This window comes from Nycticebus coucang, chromosome 9 (genome assembly GCF_027406575.1).
Source record: "Nycticebus coucang isolate mNycCou1 chromosome 9, mNycCou1.pri, whole genome shotgun sequence".
Classification (NCBI taxonomy): Eukaryota; Metazoa; Chordata; class Mammalia; order Primates; family Lorisidae; genus Nycticebus; species Nycticebus coucang.
This window is the reverse complement of record NC_069788.1, coordinates 104,035,762-104,056,106: the sequence shown is the minus strand read 5'-3', so window position 1 is coordinate 104,056,106 and position 20,345 is coordinate 104,035,762. Positions and strand designations below refer to the sequence as shown.

General features: G+C 42.5%; 1 pseudogene; it reads right to left on the bottom strand.

Moving 5' to 3' along the window:
* Nucleotides 1-174: 174 nt before the first annotated feature.
* On the bottom strand, nucleotides 175-19,945 carry LOC128594777 (60S ribosomal protein L6-like; annotated as a pseudogene).
* Nucleotides 19,946-20,345: the final 400 nt, after the last annotated feature.

Here is a 20,345-nt window from a genome sequence, read left to right as displayed (position 1 = left end):
ACTTAACTCCTATCTAGCTGAAACTTTAGATCTTTTGACCAGTAACTCCTCATTCTCTCACTCAGCCAACCCCACCCCAGCCTCTGGCAACCATCAATCTACTCTCTACTTTCATGAATTTAAATTCTTGAGATCCACCAATGAGATCAGGCAGTTTCTTTCTTTGTGTTCTGGGTTTATTTCACTTAGTGTAATGTCCCGTAGATTTATCCATAATGTTCCAGGTGACGTAATTTTGTTCTTTTTTCTAAGGCTGAATAACATTCCACTGTGTAAAGAAGAAAAATAGTAAGTGGTAGCAAAGATGTGGAGAAAAGGGAACTCTCGTACACTGCTGGTGGGAATGTAAATTAGTACAGCCATTATGGGAAAAGGTATGGCGGTTCCTGGGAAAACTAAAAGTAAAACTACTTTATGAGCTAGTAATCCAACTTCAGAGACTATATCCAAAGAAATCAAATCAATATGTCAAAAGGATATCTGCAATCCCATATTCATTGAGGCATTATTTACAATAATGAGATTTAGACACAGAATTCTAATCACTAAGAAATTTACTGTCAAAAAACAGGACTATCTATCTCCTCACCAGACAGGAAGTTTTTTGAGAAAAAATCTATTTATAACTTGTTCCTTTCTGCAATTAAATTTTCTCTTTCCCTGTAGGCACTACAATTTAAGGACCAACTCCAAGAAGAGCCATAAAAAAGGCCAAAAGGGCCTCAATACTCTAATTCTCTGGGAGACTTTTCAAGTTTCTCAGCAAGAGCCATGTTTAAGAAATAAGGTAAAAATTTGAGAAAAACAAAGCTAGTATCATCCCTATTTTTTCTTCTTTTTTTTTTTTTAGCAAATCCCAGGTTTAAATTTTATTGCATTCCATCTCAGGTCCCCTGACATCACGTGAAAAAGGCTTCTGGAATGGTAGTAGACAATCTTAAGATACTGACAAACCAGATATTGACGAATGATCTATGGGTCTGTGGGAAATATTATGAGACACCTACTATTTTTTAAATTAATAACAAATAAAGCCTGTTCACTTCATTTGCTCTCAGATAGTTCTCTGATTTCACAAAGTGTCCCTTAAGCACTTTGAACAGGAAAGGAAGTAGGGGAAGTATTAATAGCTTCAACAAATGTGGGAGAAATGAGATACCCTGACCCATCAATGCCATGGGCCAGACGAAAGAGGAGACGCCTGACATCATACCTGTTTTCATCATCTGTGGGCCAGCTCTGGGGAAAGGGAAAAAGTGAGCACACACCTTTGGCACTCGCAGGTCTCAGACATCCAAGTGGCTACTTGATTTCATTTTATTTTATTTTATTTTATTTATTTATTTATTTTTTGAGACAGTCTCAAGCTGTCTCCCTGGGTAGAGTACGGTGGCATCACAGGTCACAGCAACCTTCAACTCTTGGGCTTAAGCGATTCTCTTGCCTCAGCCTCCCAAGTAGCTGGGATTACAGGCGCCTGCCACAATGTCCACCTATTTTTGGGTTGTAGTTGTCATTGTTTGGCGGGCCCGGGCTGGATTCGAACCACCAGCTCCAGTGTATGTGGCTGGCACCTTAGCCACTTGAGTTACAGGCGCTGAGCCTTGATTTCATTTTAATCAATGCAGTTGAGGCACTAGTGGGAGCAATAAATGGAGGGAATTATTTTCGTCTCTCTTCTTCAACTGTTTGCACATCCAGCCCATTCGGTATCCATGAGTCCTCTCCCAGCTTATTCACCCTGTAGCCCCACGAGGGTTTCTACATCTGTAAACTCTCAATTTATGCTAACCCTCCCTCCTATCCTGGTACCAAAGCCCCTTCCCAACTTACTCCATTCTATCCCTGTCCGGTTCCTAAAGTGCCACTTCTATGCCCCCCAGGCCCCTATTAAAAAGGCAAGAGGGAGCTTGTGGTAGCTGGTGCTGCACTGGGATGTATGGAGAAGCTTCAGGCATCACCATCATAGACAGGCAATGGGGACGGGGGAAGGTGCCGAGCAGAGCAGTAGGAGAGGATGAAAGGTTGGGGATTAAAGACAGGGATTACACACAATGAGAAAGACACCCATGGTTGGCCGCCTCCTCTGCCCCAGTTCACTGAAAAGGGAACATAAGGGCTCAGAATTCATACTTACATGGCTGACTTTCAGAGCAATCGTTCAGTCTTGTCTACCAGTTAGCTCTAGAAAAACGTTCTTTTTTTTTTTTTGTAATCTATCAGCCATTTAATTAGGCTCTTATTAAGAAATTTAAAGCACCATTTTATGAGGGTAAGCTGCATTTGTCAGGGCAAACACACAGCGTAGGTAGCCCTGGAGCTGAGGAACAGCCTTGATTTTTGGTAAAATTTGCAAGTCCACAGCTTTTTGATCAACCTTATGCTGTTCTGTTATCTCAGATTTCTCTTTTTCTGTGGTGAAGATCTCACCTTCCTGGTGTCCGGGCTTCCCAAGATTCTTCTTCCTGAAATAAGCATCAGTAAGATGCTTCAGGATTTTACCATTACTGATGTCAATTTTCATGGTGATGACAAATTTCTGGTGTGTCCTTCTTAGAAGAACTCGATTGAGGGACAGAGGTCCAGTGACAAGTAGCAAGTCACTGCCCAGTCGCTGGAAAACCAATCTCTTGCCTCTGTGGCACCCAGTGAGGATAATTAGAATGGTCCTGGGTGTGATGCTGGACCCCAGTTTTCTCACATGCTGACTAAACAGTTTTTTGCCCTGGCTCAACAGCTTTCAAGGCTTATCTTCGGTGGGATAATATCTAGGCGTCTTGCAAAGTTTAACCACCCAAGCGCCACCATTCTGGTCCCCACCAAGTGGTTTTGAAACAGTGGCAAGGACCTTCCCCTTCTTTTTCCTTTCAATCTTGGATTTAGCCCCTATTTCCTCTTACACATCACCTTTCTGGAGCACATGGCAGATATCCGCCTCTGCCTCTCACAAGAACAGGATTGCGGCTGCAGTGGGGCTTCCCCTTCTTGGCCTTAGGTCTCTTCTCTTTATTAACAGTTTTCTTCTCTTTAGAAACCAGCTTCTCAACTTTTTCACCCTCCATCCTGCAAGATGGGAAAAAGCTAGAAAAAAGTTATTTAACTTTTTGATAAATTATCAACAACCACAACAAAATCAACAAAACCTATTTCCTTTACGGTTTTATTGAATGAACCTTCTCAAATGTGCTTGAGGCAATCCTCAGCTAGCACTCTTATGTATTAATAATACACACGTGTATGTCCTAATTTAAATGAAAATTTATTGAAAAACAAAGTCCAGGCCAACCACGGTGGCTCAGCCTGCATTTCTAGCACTCTGGGAGGCTGAGGGGGTGGATCGCTTGGCTCATTAGTTCTTGAGACCAGCCTGAGCAAGAGCGAGACCCCACTTTCTACTAAATGGAAAAGCTAGCCAGGTGTTGTGGTGGGCGCCTGTAGTCCCAGCTACATGAGAGGCTGAGGCAAGAGGATTGCTCAAGCCCAGGAGTTTGAGGTTGCTGTGAGCTATGAAGATGCCAGGGCACTTTACCCAGGGTGACAGAGTGAGACTCTGTCTCAAAAGGAAAGAAAAGAAAAGGGAAGGAAAAGGGGAGAGAAGGGAAGGGAAGAGAAAGAAGGAAAGGAAAGGAAAGGGAAATGAAAGAGAAAAACAAAGCTCAGTTTTTTTTATTTCTTTAAAGTCTGAGCACAGGGAGACACCAGCAGGCTGGATAATCAGTAGATTATCTAATGTTGGTCTTAATTCCACGAAGATACTTGGAAACTTCTTTTGAAAAGTCTGCTAAGAGCCTGATTACTATTTCTATGATTCTGCCTTTTCTATTACAAAGTCTTCTGAGAGATGTCAACAAAAGGTCAAATGGCAACTTGGAAGCTGAAATCGACAACCATTGATTTGTTGCCTGCTGGTCGGCATTTCCTCTGATGGTGCTTGTTCTGAATAAACTAACAAGAAAAATGAATACAAAGTAGAGAAATTGGTAAGAGCCTTAACATAGAGAAAAGTCTTTCAAGGAAAATATCATCACCGATTTTGTTGATAATAAAATTACTGGTAAATAAGGCTAAGGATGATAGCTTACAGTCAACAGAACAATATTGAATACCTCTGTTTTATAGAAATTTAATAAAGAGGAAAATCAAGGCATCAGCACAGCTTCTTTCAGAATTGGATCATACAATTTATCACCAAAAAGGGTGATAAATTCTAAGTTGGTAAACAAAACTGTCGGTTAAACATTAAAAACTTTTTTACAGCTAGTTATTCTATTGATAATTGGATTAGACGCCCATTTCCTCCTTGAGTTACTGTAAAATAATAAAGTTACCATGCTTTGGACTCTTCTCTCTTGGTACCTCCAGTCAGCATGCAAATATGGTGCTTCTCCCATTAAAAAAAATTTCATCTTGGGGGCGGCGCCTGTGGCTCAGTGAGTAGGGCGCCAGCCCCATATGCCGAGGGTGGCGGGTTCGAACCCGGCCCCGGCCAAACTGCAACAACAACAACAAAAAAGAATAGCCAGGCGTTGTGGCGGGCGCCTGTAGTCCCAGCTGCTCGGGAGGCTGAGGCAAGAGAATCGCTTAAGCCCAGGAGTTGGAGGTTGCTGTGAGCTGTGTGGCGTCACGGCACTCTACTAAGGGCGATAAAGTGAGACTCTGTCTCTACAAAAAAAAAAAAAAATTTTTTTCATCTTGATTCCATTTCTCCCCCATCATCTCTTTGGCTCCTTTGTCACAAAACTAGAAAAAAAAATAAAGTTGTCTTTACTCACTGTTGCAAATTGTCTCCTCCTGTTCTATGTTAAGCCCACTCTGAGTAGGTTTTCTTTTTTTTTTTTTATTGTTGGGGATTCATTGAGGGTACAATAAGCCAGGTTACACTGATTGCAATTGTTAGGTAAAGTCCCTCTTGCAATCATGTCTTAGCTCATGGAAACCAATCTTATTAAGGTCATCCATGAATCCATGTGCCTAAATTCAAGGGCAATTTTCAGGCCTCAGTTCACTTGACTTATCAGCTGTACTTGATACACCTGTTCACTTCCTTATTAGTGATAACCCTCTCTTTCCTTTGTTTCCAGGACACCACAGTATCTTGGCTGCTCGGTTTCCTCACTAACTACTCCTTCTCAGCAGCTTTTGCTGCTTTCTTCTCTTTGCATCTATCTCTTATATAACACCCTGGGATTCGGGCCTTGGTTCTTTTGTCTTTTCTATCAATGCATAATCCCAGGTCAATGTTTTTCTACCTTTTTTATCTTACAGCATACTTGAACCTATAGTTAAATTTCTGTGGCATGCTTAAATTGTGTTGGTTAAAAAAAAAAAAAAAGAGTGGGCGGCATCTGTGGCTCAAAGGAGTAGGGCGCTGGCCCCGTATACCAGAGGTGGCGGGTTCAAACCTGGCCCCAGCCAAAAACTGCAAAAAAAAAAAAAAAAAAAAGAGTAAAATAAAAGAATGTACTTACCCTGCTTTGAACGTCTTTTTAAATAATTTAATTAATTATTTTTTAATATTTTTGTAGCACACCTAAGATCTTCTCACAGCACACCACTGTACCATGGCACACTGGTTGAAAATCACTGCGTAGCTGCTCTCACACAACCACTAGGCGTTGAATGCTATCTATATGCAATAATACACAAAATCTAACTTCAGACTAGACCTTTCTCCAAGCTCCAGACGTGTATGTCCATTTGCCTCCTGAGGTCAGATCAGGTCATTTCTCTGCTCTCCAGTTCTCTCTGCTGTCATCTCCCACAAATTTCCTCCTTGCCGACTTCTTTCTGCTGCTCTGCCCTCCTTTTCTTCCTTGGTTACACCACCAATCTCTCCAACCGACTGTTGGCCCTGGCTTATTAGTGTCTGGAATGCTTTTCTCCCAAAGAGATGAATGGGTAAATCCTTTGCCCTCAACAAGCCTTTGCCCAAATGCCACCTCTTTATGAGGCCTATCCTGATCACCCTAGATTAAAATTGTAACTTCTTCCATGTGGTAACTCTGGTCACTTTATCTTGCCCTATTTTGTTATTTTTCTCTTATAGCACTTATCGCCTCCTACCATATTATGTAATTTATTTATTTATCATGTTATCATAAACATAATTCAACATAATACAACAGGGCAGACATTTTTGTCAGTCTTTTATTCACTGGTATAAAAGAGCCTAGAACAACCCCTGGCACATCATAGGTGCCCAATAAGTATTTGTTGGATTAGAATTGAATTTTTGATGTATTATTGTTTGTGTCTGTGATGTTTAATTGATGTAGAGTCCTTAAAAACGAATCCTCACACCCCAATCGGGTGCAGTGGCTCACGCCTGTAATCCTCACACTCTGGTAGGCTGGGGTGGGTGGATTGCTTGAGCTCAGCAGTTCCAGACCAGACTGAGCAAAGAGTGAGACTCCATCTCTAAAAATAGCCGGGTGTTGTGGCCAGGCCCCTATAGTCCCAGCTACTCAGGAGGCTGATACAAAAGGATCACTCAAGCCCAACAGTTTGAGGTTGCTATGAGCTATGATGCCACAGCACTCTATCAAGGGGGACAGGGTGAAACTCTGTCTCAAAAAAAAAGGGGGGGGGCTCAGCGCCTGTGGCTCAAGCGGTTAAGATGCCAGCCACATACACCTGAGCTGGTGGGTTCGAATCCAGCCTGGGCCGGCCAAACAACAATGATGGCTGCAACCAAAAAATAGCCGGGCCTTGTGGTGGGCGCCTGTAGTCCGAGCTACTTGGGAGGCAGAGGCAGGAGACTCGCTTGAGCCCAGGAGTTGGAGATTGCTGTGAGCTGTGATGCCACATTACTCTACCCAGGGCAACATCTTGAGGCTCTCTCTCAAAAAAAGGGAGAGATTCACCCACATGCACTCTCCCAAATATAATAGCATATCTCTGCTATAGCATAAACATATAGCAATCATCTACTTTATGACATAGTTAGGCATCTTCTGTAGTAGTTAAAAATTAAACACAATCTTCTACAGATGCTTAAAGAACATGAGAAAAGATTCCACCACACACTATTTCCTCTGCAAGGAGCCATTCATGGAGTCAGCGATCTTACACTAAGAAAGCACTTGTGAAAGTGCTACAGTTCACTGAAACTCAGTCCCAATTTCCCATTTAAAAACCCAAGCACTAGCCACCCACATCCATGAAAAAGTGTTAGACTCAGGCTTCTGTTTGGTTCAACTCATTATACATACAAGTATGTTGAGTACCTTCTACATACAAGGCATGGAAGTCAGAGATTTTTATTAAAAACCATGTTTCAGTCTTTTAAGAAACTTACAATACAGTAAAGAAGATGTATGTGCCACAGCAGTATAAAAATTACTACAAAGAGTTTCCGAATGTTGGTATAGAGCAGTGTTGCCCCACAGAAATACAACACAAGCCCCTGTTTAATTGTAAATTTCCTAGCAGCCTAAGGGAGAAAAAAACTGTAAAGTGAAAAAAGTAAAATGAATTTCAATGATATATACAAGCCACTATATACAAAATAATATCAATTTGACATGAAAGCAACATAAAAACTGAGGTATTTTACATTCTTTTTTCTTCTTACTACAGCTTGGAAATGTAGTGTGTACTTAAAGCGCATTGCCCTATGGAAATTAAATTTTCTTCTGAAATACTCGGACCATATTCAAAGCTTATAAATTTACATTTGAAAAAAATAGATTTACCTACACAAATTGTTCTAAACACATCTAGAAATTTTTTTTGTGACGAAACTAGTAGGGTTTTTTAACTTGAAATTCATTGAATTAAAATTAAATATGAATTTAGTTTCTCAGTCTCACTAATCACATTTCAAGTGTGCAAAAGCCACATTTGGCTTATAGCCACCATAGTAGACAGAGCAGGATTAGAGCAGGGGTGGCCAAACTTTTTCTGGAAAGGGCCAGAGAGTAAATATTTTAGACTTGGTAAGTCAGGTGTACCTTTCACCTAGAGGATTCTGTTTAGGGGATCAGAAAAGTCTTTAACAAGGGCATTGGCAGGGTGTGGTAGCTCATATCTGTGATCCTAGCACTCTGGGGAGCTGAGGTCAGAGGATCCCTTGAGCTGGGGAGTTCAAGACCAGATCCTGTCTCTACTAAAATATAGAAAAATTACCTTTAATCCTAGCACTCTGGGAGGCTGAACTGGGTGGATTGCCAGAGCTCATGGGTTTAAGACCAGCCTGAGCAAAGGCAAGACCCAATCTTTAAAACTAGCCAGGTGTTGTAGTAGGTGCCTATAGTCCCAGCTACTCAGGAGGCTGAGGCAAGAGAATCACTTGAGCCCAACAGTTTGAGGTTGCTGTGAGCTATGATGCCACGGGCTCTCTACCGACTGTGACAAAGTGAGACTCTGTCTCAAAAAATTAATTAATTAAAAGATAGAAAACATAGAAAAATAAGCTGAGTGTGGTGGCAGGTGCGTGTGATCCCAGAAAATTGGGAGGCCAAGGCAGGAAGATCGCTTGAGCCCAGGAGTTTGAGGTTGCTGTGAGCTGATGCCACTGCACTTAAAATTTATTTATTAAAAAAAAAATACATAGGGGTGGAGCAAGATGGCGGCTGAGTAACAGCTTCCCTGCAACTGGGCATGGTGAGTCTGGGGAGATAAGACTCCAGGCATCTCCGGCTGGTGGGATCTGCCTATATCATACCTTTGAGGATACAGGGAGTCAGCAAGGGACTTCTGGACCCCAAGAGGAGGACAAAAACAGTGGAAAACTGGCAAGTGGTTGCATGTGTTCGATCAACCTAATCCCACCAGCAACCGTAAGTACAAGCAGCAGTGAGACTGCAAACCGGAAAGGCCTTACCTGTGAACTGTTTCGGTGTTTTTGGACTTGGCACTCAGTTGAACTGCCTTGGGGAGAGCTTGAGCAGGAGTGCGGAGAACTTTGGGCATTGTCTAGGGCCCCAGACTGAGCCGCTAAGCCAGACAGAGCTAATAGTATATGGCTGTGGGCCACAGGGAGCCATTGTGAGAGAACTGCCCCAGCAAGCTCTGCCCTCAGGGGCGCAGACCAAGGATTGGGCGGGAGCTACTAACCTAGTGACTGAGCAGCCTAAAAGCTGGGAACAAGTTGCCTTACACCCTTAACCCTTAGGGGCAGTGTGAGACTGGTTTTGGCACACTGGAGCCTCGGGCTATTGCCCTGGGTAGAGTGCTTTGGCGTCACAGCTCATAGCAACATCAAAATCCTGGGCTTGTTGCCGCCCAGACCTCCATAAGAGCTGCACCGCGAACCCCGACCCACGACCTGTGCCCGCCAGGCTTCCACATGCCCTGACCAGGAACTGCCAGAGCTGCGCAACCCTGCGTCCTCCCTCCTGTAACCTCCCTGCTTCCACACCGGCCGCCTGGCTGGCCAGGAACACTGGTAGCCGCTGCTGCCTCTGCACAGAGCCCTTCTCCTGGCCAGAGACTGCTGGAGCCTTGGGCTCTCTGTGCCAAAGTCACTGGGCACCAGGCTCTCCCAGAACCGTGTGCCAACCAGTTTACCTAGCTGTGGAAACAGCCCGAGTGCCCATAAATACCTGAGTGAATTGACATAATTTAGTGCATGTACACCATGGAGTACCTATTCAGCCATAAAACTCACCATAAAAATGGTGACTAATAGCTTTGGTCTCGATGGAATAGAGACCATTCTTTTCTAAGTGAAGTATCACAAGAATGGAAAATCAAATACCACATGCACTCACTATTAAATCAGAACTAATCAATTATCATTTATGTGCACATACGGAAATAACACTCATCATTTTTAAATAGGTGGGAGGGGGAAGGAGGGGACGGATACAGTGCACACTATCTGGGAGATGGACACACTTATAATTTTGACTGAAATGTAACTTTGACTCAAATGGTACAAAAGCAGTCTGTGTAACCAAACCCTTTTTACCTCTGTAATTTTCTGAAATTAAAAAAAAAATTATGGAGCTATAGAGTAAGAAGGAAATAACATCAATCAATAATTGGCTTTATAACATGCCTTTATTCATGCTTAACTGTGTTGGTAGCCCTCAAAAAGGCTGCATAAGGCTGCCTTCTTACCTACTGGCCACCTTTCTAGCTCTTCTGTCAGGCACTTTGTCCTCATGAACCTTTAGCTGGGAAATTGATTGTTCACCCAGTCACCTGGGTAGAGTGCTGTGACATCATAGCTCACAGCAACCTCAAACTCTTGGGCTTAAGTGATCCTCTTGCCTTAACTCCCAGGTAGCTGGGACTGCAGCTGCCCTCCGTAACACCCAGCTAGTTCTTAGAGATGGGGTCTCACTTTTGCTCAAGGTAGTCTCAAACTCCTCAGCTCAAGCAATCCTCCGCCTCCTAGAGAGCTGGGACTACATGCACAAGCCACTGCGCCCAGCACCATAATGCATTTTCAACCTCCAGTGTCATACTGAGCCTTAAGATCTGTCTTGTTAATACCTAAGAGCTCATGGAAGTTTGGGTAGTTCTATGATTTTTCTCTCTTAAAGCTTCTGCTCTTACTGCCCTATCTGGGCTACTCAATAGCTAGGTTAATCCCATTAATCCAACTAACCATAATGTATAATATAATCCACTAACCATATGTATATTATCAACTCTTTTATCAATCAAAATCAATACCCAAAATCAATTCCAATTGAGAAGACCAGGAGAGGAAGACTAGAAGTTGAAGCTTTAAAGTTTAGGTGGAAACTTTGGGAGTTTTTTTTTTTGTTGTTGTTGTTTGTTTTTTGAGACAGAGTCTCACTATGTCACCCTTGGTAGAGTGCCGTGCTGTCACAGCTCACAGCAACCTCCAACTCCTGGGCTTAAGCGATTCTCTTGCATCAGCCTCCCAAGTAGCTGGGACAAGTCACCCGCCACAACACCCAGCTATTTTTTTGTTATGGTTGTCATTGTTGTTTAGCAGGCCCAGGTCAGGTTCAAATCCGCCAGCCCCAGTATATGTGACTGGCACCCTAACCACTGAGATACAGGTGCCAAGCCTAGGTGGAAACTTTGTAGGAGGTCTTGCTCCTTTGCCAGCTTGAATCTGGGCCTGATTTTATTAGTAAATTGACAGAGAATTTTAGTTTTTACTTGTGTGAAGCAAGTATCAGAGGATCTTCCGTGAGTCAATACACATACCTTCACATTGGGATTGAAGGTCACCTTGACTAGTTACCAATTTTCTTAGTATACATCTACACTCTTACCTGTGTCCTAGATAAGTCCAACTATTGGACACACAGCTCTGCCATAATATCCCCAAATGGGGACAGACTCAGCCACAGAGTACAAATGGGACAAGGAATGAACTCTTTCAAATATGGGGAAGGCTAACATTACCTAAAACCAAAGCTTCTCTCCTTTGACAAATCTGAATGACCCTCCTGCAGAGAATACAAAAGACAAACTTAGTGAGATATGCCTGCGTCAGTTGGTGCTTATTACAGACACTTACTCAGCACTTCTGTAGGTGAGTGAGGTAAGGAACTTGCCAAACTGAAGGGTCATTGTCAACCAATGGAACAAAAAACAATGACGGAGGAAGAAAGTTAAGGAGTTTTGAGCTGAGACATGAGGCATAGCCTCCTTCCTAAAAGTGCTTAAAAATATCTTTCTCTCCTTTCCTCTTGCCAGAGAATTAGGAGCCCTTCAACGTAGTCACAGTTGACTGATGCCACACACCAAATCCTCTCCTGGAGGGCCCTCTCCCCCTCTGCGGGCTGCACAGCTGAAACACAAGGAAGGCCCCTTTCCACAGCTGTCCTCAAGTGTAACTGACATATCCCTTGTGCTCCTCACCCTTGCATGTCATTCTCTCATCCAGTATATAATGTTAATGACAAATTGCTCTGCTGCTGATTCACAGACCAGGGAATACAAAGCCATTGCCACACAGTGTGAGAGACTGAAACTTGGTTATGCTTCATCTTTTGATGTTAGCCTGAAGTATAAGTCATGAGTTAGACACATCCATTTTAGCGTGGCCCCAACAATACCAGAAAACACCAAGTAAAGGGATTTTCAGATTTTCTGCATTCTATGAGACCCTCGAACACAGGGGTCCTCAAACTATGGCCCACAGGCCACATGTGGCCCACCGAGGACATTTATCCAGCCTGCTGGGTGTTTTTGCCACCGCTGCCTGTCCTGCTTAGCAACCGACTCATCCTGGGCCGCAGTATGCATGTGTGGAATGTGTGCCAACTCTCCGACTCCACTCCTTCTCTCTGTCTCTCCCCGCCCCTCCTTCTGTCTCTCCCCACTGGGTGTTATTGCTGTCCTGCTTAGCAGCCCACTCGTCCCGGCTTGCAGTGCGCATGTGTGGAATGTGCCCCACACTCTCCAACTCCCCTTCTACTCTCTGACTCCCCTCCTTCTCTCTGTCTCTCGACTCTTCCTCTCAGTCTCTGCTGTAATCGAAGGAGTTACCAGGTTGCCTGTGCAGAGCCTACTGCTGCCTAAGGACCGAGGTAAGAACAAGTTAGGATTTATTATTTTTTTTTTAAGTTAAGAGGTCTATATATATATATTTTTTTTTTGCAGTTAGTAGGTCCTTTTGTTTGCGGTTAAGGGGGGCCTTTTTTTTTCTGAAGTTAGGAGGTCTTTTTTTGCAGATAGGGGGCGCCTTTTTTTTGAAGTTAGAAGAGCCTTTTTTTTTTTGAAGTTAGGAGAGCCTTTTTTTTAAGTTGGTTAGTTTGTTGGGGGTGGTTCTGGGGGGGATGCATCACAGTGATAACGCAAATAGTCAGCACTCCATGCTAATGCAAATTGTCAGTGCTCAGAGGTAATGCAAATGATCAGAGCTCAAAGGTAATGCAAATAGTCAGTGCTCAGTGGTAATGATAATTGTAAGTGCTCAGTGTTAATGCAAATTGTTAGCGCTCAGTATTAATGCAAATTGTCAGCAGTCAGTGTTATTGCAAATGGTCAGTGCTCAGTGTTAATGCAAATGGTCAGTGCTCAGTGTTATTGCATGGGGGCCCCAAACTGGTAATCTGCCTAGGGCCCCATGGGAACTTAATCCAGCTCTGCAGACAGCCAAGGAGTAGAAAACCCAATTTAATTACCAGTAAGTGCATTTATATTCTGGTTGCTATTCAGTTGTGTATGATGTTGTATGTTGTGTGCTGTGTAAGCCCCAGTTCACACTGTTGCGATCTCTGAGCAGTGCGAGTTCAGCCATTAGATTCAGAAGAAAAAAAGCATATGTGCCTTCTTTTTTCCTGCAGTGGAATCTGTGTGAGTTCACAGATTGCAGTGTGGTTCCCACAGGTTAGTGTGAACTGGAAAGGTGGTGGAGGAACCGGCTCTGTAATTGTGCCTGTTCCTGCGCTGCACCCAGTGTGAGCCTGAGGTAAAAGCAGAGTTCTACCATATGGGCACGGGCAAGGCTGACATGATGTGGACTGGCAAGGCTGCATTGATGGACACTGATCAGACTGCATTGATGGGCAGTGCAGTCTATATGTCTCTGTGTGGGCAAAGTTATTACTGGTATATTGTTTTTGGAGTGCTGGATATATATATTGGTATTTTACTAATAGCAATTTGGAATCCCTAGGAAACAATGATATTAAGAAAGAGAAAAATTGGCGGCGCCTGTGGCTCAAGGAGTAGGGCGCCGGTCCCATATGCTGGAGGTGGCGGGTTCAAACCCAGCCCCGGCCAAAAAAGAAAGAGAAAAATTGACTCAGAGTGTAGGATATTCAAAGAACAGGGGACTTATGATTACTTTTTCATGCAGTACAAGGAAAGACCTGTGAGTTTGATATGCCAGAATATAGTGTCTGTGTTCAAAGAATACAATTTGCCTCGACACTATCAAACTCAACATAAAGATAAATATGATTGGTCAGAGAAGTGAGAAAAGATAAAATATTAAAACTGAAATATACATCGACAACTCAGCAAAATACTTTTGTGAAGCAGAAACAGCTAAATCATCACTGGGAGCAAGTTTTCACAAGTTGCAAAGCTAATAGCGTGCACTGGCAGACCATTCATGGAGGGAGAATTTGTTAAAGAATGCCTTCTTTCTGTTGCCAAAGAGATGTGCCTGGAGAAGGCCGATTTATTTAGTACAGTGAGTGTTTTAGGACCCTCAATTATATGAAGGATTGAAGAAATGGGAGACAATTTGCATCAGCATTTGCAAAACTCCGCAAAAAAACTTTCCTATTTTTCCTTGGCACTTGATGAAAGTAATGATGTTCATGATTCTGCACAACTTCTAATTTTTATTCGTGGGACAAATGACTATTTCGAAGTCACAGAAGAGCTTGCTGCACTGCAAAGCACCAAAGGAACAACTATAGGAGACGATATCTATGAAAAAAACATTTGCCAAATTGTGAATAGTTGGGAGCTGAAGTGGGCAAAACTAGCCAGTGTGACAACTGATGGTGTTCCTAGCATGGTGGGGTCTAAGAAAGGAGTAATTGCTCACATTAACCAAGAGATGGACAAACATAACCATTCTCATCCAATAGCCAGACACTGCCTCATCCACCAACAAGTGCTGTGTATTAAATCACTGAAGTGGGACTCTGTTATGGAAACTGTGGTATCTTGTGTTAACTTCATTAGAGGTAATGCACTAAACCACAGACAATTTCAGGAATTTCTGTCTGAGCTAAATGTTGCCTGTGAAGATGTTCCCTACCACACAGAAATCCATTGGCTGAGTCAAGGGAGAGTTTTGAAACATTTCTATGACCTACTTCCACAGATTACACCTCTTCTGCTTTCAAAAAACAAAGCAGCACCAGAGCTCAATGATGCAGAATGGAAATGGCACCTTGCCTTTCTGACAGATGTAACAGAGCTACTCAACAGTTTCAATGTGCAACTTCAAGGAAAGGGGAAGCTCATCTGTGATATGCAATCACATGTGAAAGCATTTGAAGTAAAATTAGGCCTCTTCATCAAACAAGTGAAGGAGGAAAATTTATGCCATCTTCCCACAACTCAAAATCTGTTAGCGGAAAATCCATTGGTTGCATTCCCAAATAAAACATGTGGATTCACTGGAAAAGTTGCAAAAGGAATTCCAATTTAGATTTAAACAGCTTCATCTCCATGAACAGGACATACAGCTTTTCTGTTACCTATTTTCTATTGACGTTGAAAATGTGGATATGATTCACCAAATGGAACTGGCTGAACTGCAGAATTGTGACTCTCTGAAAGACGCATTCAAGTCAAGCAGCCTTCCTAATTTCTATGCATCTCTCCCCTCTAACACATATCCTAATCTCAGGAACCAGGCACTCAAAATGGCAACCATCTTTGGCAGCACTTATGACTGTGAACAGACTTTTTCCAGAATGAAACATCTGAAATCTCCAACCAGATCTAGACTAACTGATGCACACTTACATCACTTGTTACGACTAGCAGGAACAAATATGGAACCAGACACTGACCATCTCATTAGCCAAAAGTAGGCCCATCGTTCCCATTGAAATACTGGTAAGTTTGTTGATTTAACTTTACTTGTTCTTCATTTTAAATATTGTATTTGTTCCCGTTTTGTTTTTTTACTTCAAAATAAGATATGTGCAGTGTACATAGGAATTCGTTCATTGTTTTCTTTTTAAACTACAGTCCAACGATCTGAGGGACAGTGAACTGGCCCCCTGTTTAAAAAGTTTGAGGACCCCTGCTCTAACACCTTCTTTCTTCAACAACTCTCCAAGATTGGATATCCCATTTAATAATGACAGTTGAATTGGGAAATAGTAGATTGCCCCATCTCCCTATTCCCATCCCCTCCTCTCCCGACCCCTGTACCATCATAAACTACTCGAGTGATTTGAAAACAAGCTTCCTTTCTCAAAAAGGACAGGGCATTGATATCCAGATAATCTGATGTTAAGTCACTCTATGAACTGTCAAGGGGCAGGAATTACTCTAAAGCAGTGATTTTCAACCAGTGTATGAGAGGATCTTAGGTGTGCCAAGAAAAACTAGCTGGGCATGATAGTGGGCAGCTGTAGTCCCAGCTACTTGGGAAGATGAGGTAAGAGGATCGCTTGAGCCCCTAAGTTTGAGGTCACTGTAAACAATGATGCCACCACACTCTAGTTAGGGTGACAGAGTGAGACTTGTTTAAAAAAATTTTTTTTGTAAATTATTTTTGAAAGAATTTTAAAGCATACTTTTACTCTTTTTGATCAACATAATTTAAGTGTGCCATGGAAGTTTAACTACAGGTTCTAATGTACCGTGAGAAGAAAAGGTTGAAAAACACTGCTCTAAGGAAAGAAACACACAGGATAGGAATGATTCTTACGCCTCCATGCTGAGCACGAGGCTTCCCGGGACTGTTTCTCCCTCAATTTCTCACAAGAATCAGTCTATATCCCTTGGGGGAAGCCAGATCAATGGTTCGGCCCCCTTTGATGCAACCCCTCTTTTCCCTCCATCTGTATACTGAACTCCTTTGCCCAACTTTTGTTAAATCCAAAGCAGCACTATTCTGGGAAGTGCCATCACCATCTACAACAGGCAGACTTGAACAATTGCTCTACTTCTGCTGGGCTGGATAGCTTTCTTTTTTAATGGAAATTTCAAAAAAAATCAGAGTTCAAAGTTCATAGATGGGAGCGCTTGGGCTACCCAGTATCAAAGTGCTCTCCCCAGGCCACATGGAGGAGCATAAAGTGTACGTTCATCATCAAATCTCTATCAAAGATTGTTATGTTTTAAATACACAAATGAAGGACAGGTGCAGTGGCTCATGCCTATAATCCTAGCACTCTGGGAGGCTGAGGTGGGGAGGATTGCTTGGCCTCCGGAGTTTGAGACCAGCCTGAGCAAGAGTGACACCCCATCTCTAGAAACAGCCAGGTGTTGTCCAGGTGCCTATAGTCCCAGCTACTTGAGAGGCTGAGGCAAGAGGATCCTCTGAACACAAGAGTTTGAGGTTGCTGTGAGCTATGAAGCCACAGCACTCTACCCCAGGGCAATTGACACTCTTCTAAAAAAAATTAAAATATAAAAATAAAATAAAATAAAATGCACAAATGAAGAGGATACATTATTGTAGATGAATTAAATGTATAGACAAAATGTTGACAAACTTTTTCAATTAAAGTAATGCAACATTTACACTCCTTGTCACATTAAGAAGCTGCATATTAAAAAAGTGAGTTATTCAAATGCATATAAATAAATGAAATAGTGTGTAGGCAATAGGGCTCATGCTGATGGCTATCAAGAAATAAAGAAATGTAAATAATTTTGAAAAACCATCAATGACAAATGTGGCCACTGCATAACTTAATCATTCCTGTTATCTTTTTCAGACTTGCAGAATAAAATCATGATTATCTATCTTGTAGCGAACGCCAGGATATATTACTCAACAAACCCATTTCCCCACATCCTGGGTACACACCCACATATACATCCCCATTTTTTTTTTCTTTTTTTGGCCAGGGCTGGGTTTGAACCCGCCACCTCCAGCATATGGGGCCGGCACCCTACTCCTTTGAGCCACAGGCGCCGTCCCTTTTTTTTATTTTTTGTTCCCCAGCTTCCCTTTCAAGGTGCATACTATCCAGGTCCTTCAGACTTCCTATACAATCCTCTCATGCTTTCTATCTTCCATACCATCCCAGAGAGAAGGAAAGAGTGTCTGAAGTCCCAGAGAAAAGTAAATCACTAGATGGAAGGAGCCTAAGGCCCTGAACTGCATGGAGCAGAGCCATCCATACCAGTCCGTGTTGTACTGTGATGTGCAGAAGAAACAGACTTTTGTTGAATTAAGCCTCAGAATTTTTTTTTTTTTTGAGACAAGAGTTTCACTCTATTGCCCAGGATAGTGTGCCGTGGTGTCAGCCTAGTTTACAGCAACCTCAGATTCCTGGACTCGTGATCCTTCTGCCTCATTTTCCCAAGTAGCTGAACTACAGACACCAGCCACTAATCTTGCTGTTTTTAGTAAAGACAGGGTCTTGCTTTTACTCAGGTTGGTCTCAAATTCCTGAGTTCAAGCAATCCTCTCCTCTCAGCTTCCCAGAGTGCTAAGATTATAGATGTGAGCCACCACACCTGGCCTAAGCGACAAAATCTTGGGAGTTTGACATTACCTAAGTTCACTTCCTGGACTAATTCACATTCTTACATTGTATTCTTTCCTTTTATGTCACAAATTGAGTGACTGTGAACAACTATACTTATTTTTTCCATAGTAAGAACATACTTTAATTCTTTGTCAATGTTTTTTGACTTTCATGTCAAAACAATCTGACAGCAGATAAAAAATACAGAATTGTGCAATCATCTTTTTTACGGCCCTTTAAACAATCATGCTCTCATCATGCTAAATCTAGAATGAAAATGCACAAAACCCGGGCAGCGCCTGTGGCTCAAAGGAGTAGGGCGCTGGCATCATATGCTGGAGTTGGCGGGTTCAAACCCAACCCTGGCCAAAAACTGCAAAAAAAAAAAAAAATGCACAAAACCCAAACATCAAATAGAAATTTTTAAAATTTCTATTCAATTCTTTAAATGATTCCACAATGGTCCCCAAAAAGCAAAAATTTGTCCTCATTGCTATCACCCCCCATTTACATAGGAAATCAATGGTATTGCCCAATGTACGTATAAGGAACCTCCAAAACATTTTTTTCGTGAGAGTAATTTGGACATTTTTGACACCTGTATTAATGCTATATGACTAATAAAATCATGAGAATTACATTAAATAAATCAAGTATCGATATATGTCCAATATATGCAATACAAGTCAAATGCATACAAGAAAAAAGCATAGTCTTCATCATCCAGAGAACTCTAGTGGTCCAAGATAGAAAAAGAAAAAAAGAAACAGAGCATGAATTTTCAAGTGGAATCAGCTTAGGGTGGAATCAGCAGGGGAATAATAATAGTGGCATCAACCAGAAATATTTTTGACATCACTATTTTATCTTTGTATTTTTGTTACATCTTTTACACATAAGAAAGATTCATTGGGCCATCACTGAAGAGAGACAACTGAAATAAAATCTAAAAAAATGCCCCTTTTTATATAATGGGTCCTGTATATGTGTGTGGGAGATGTATATACATACACATATCGTAAGATCAAGCTTTCATCCACTGTTCCTGGCTAACTCCCACAGCCTCATAATAATGTTGGGGCATTTTAGGCCTCAGAAAGCAGAATCTCTCTCGCTGACCTCTGTCCTCCTTTCACATGTTCCTTTTTGTACCTAAGTCAGGAATCTTCCCCTACCTTTCTGTCTTGGAGCTGGCCATAAAGAAATTCTCTGACCTACCTTTCCTGATCGTAGGCATCAATTCCAGAAGGGGTACTGCCCCATACCCTGGAGGAAGGAATGCTGCAGAGGCCAAGAGGAACGTGAACGGACAGGCCTTGCAGGGTTTCCCCACTCAGGCTGTTAGTATTGAATCACATCTTTTTTGTCCAATTACATTTTTACAAGGTTGTCAGTCATGCCTGTCCACGAAACCTCCATAGTCAGTCATGCCTGTCCCTCCATTAACGGCCCAAGAGGAGCTTCTGGATAGCTAACACATGGAGGATCCTGGGAGGGTGGTGCACCAAGGAGGGCATGGAAGCTCCACACGGCTTCCCTCTTACCTTGTCCTATGCATCTCTCATCTGTATCCTTTATTATATCCTCTATAAAAATAAACCAGTAAATGTGTTTTCCTGAGTTCTTGTGAGCTGCTCTAGCAAATGAAGTGTACTCAAAGACGGGTTGTGGTTACCCTAACTTGAAGCCAGTGGGTCTGAAGTTCCAGAAGCCTGGATTTTGACTAGTAGAGGGATGGAAGGGGGGTAGCCTTGTGGGATTGAGCCTTCGCTCTGTGGGTTCTGATACCCATCTCCAGGTAGCATCAGGATTGAAGAACTGTTTGCTTGCTTGGTCATGGGGGTAATATCCCGTATCAATTTGGTAACAGAAGTCTTCTGCATTGACTATTGCTGAGAGAACAGAAAAGTACTTTGAATGTGTTTTTTTCTACAGAGGTCCTCATCGTCTACAATTCATGGCATAGTTGACTTTTTGTTATACATTAATTTTTAATGTAATAATTTAATGTTTTATTTTAATTTCATTTTTTTTTTTTTTTTTTTTGTAGAGACAGAGTCTCACTTTATGGCCCTCGTAGAGTGCCGTGGCCTCACACAGCTCACAGCAACCTTCAACTCCTGGGCTTAAGCGATTCTCTTGCCTCAGCCTCCTGAGAAGCTGGGACTATAGGCGCCCGCCACAACGCCCGGCTATTTTTTGGTTGCAGTTTAGCCGGGGCCGGGTTTGAACCCGCCACCCTCGGTATATAGGGCCGGCGCCTTACGACTGAGCCACAGGCGC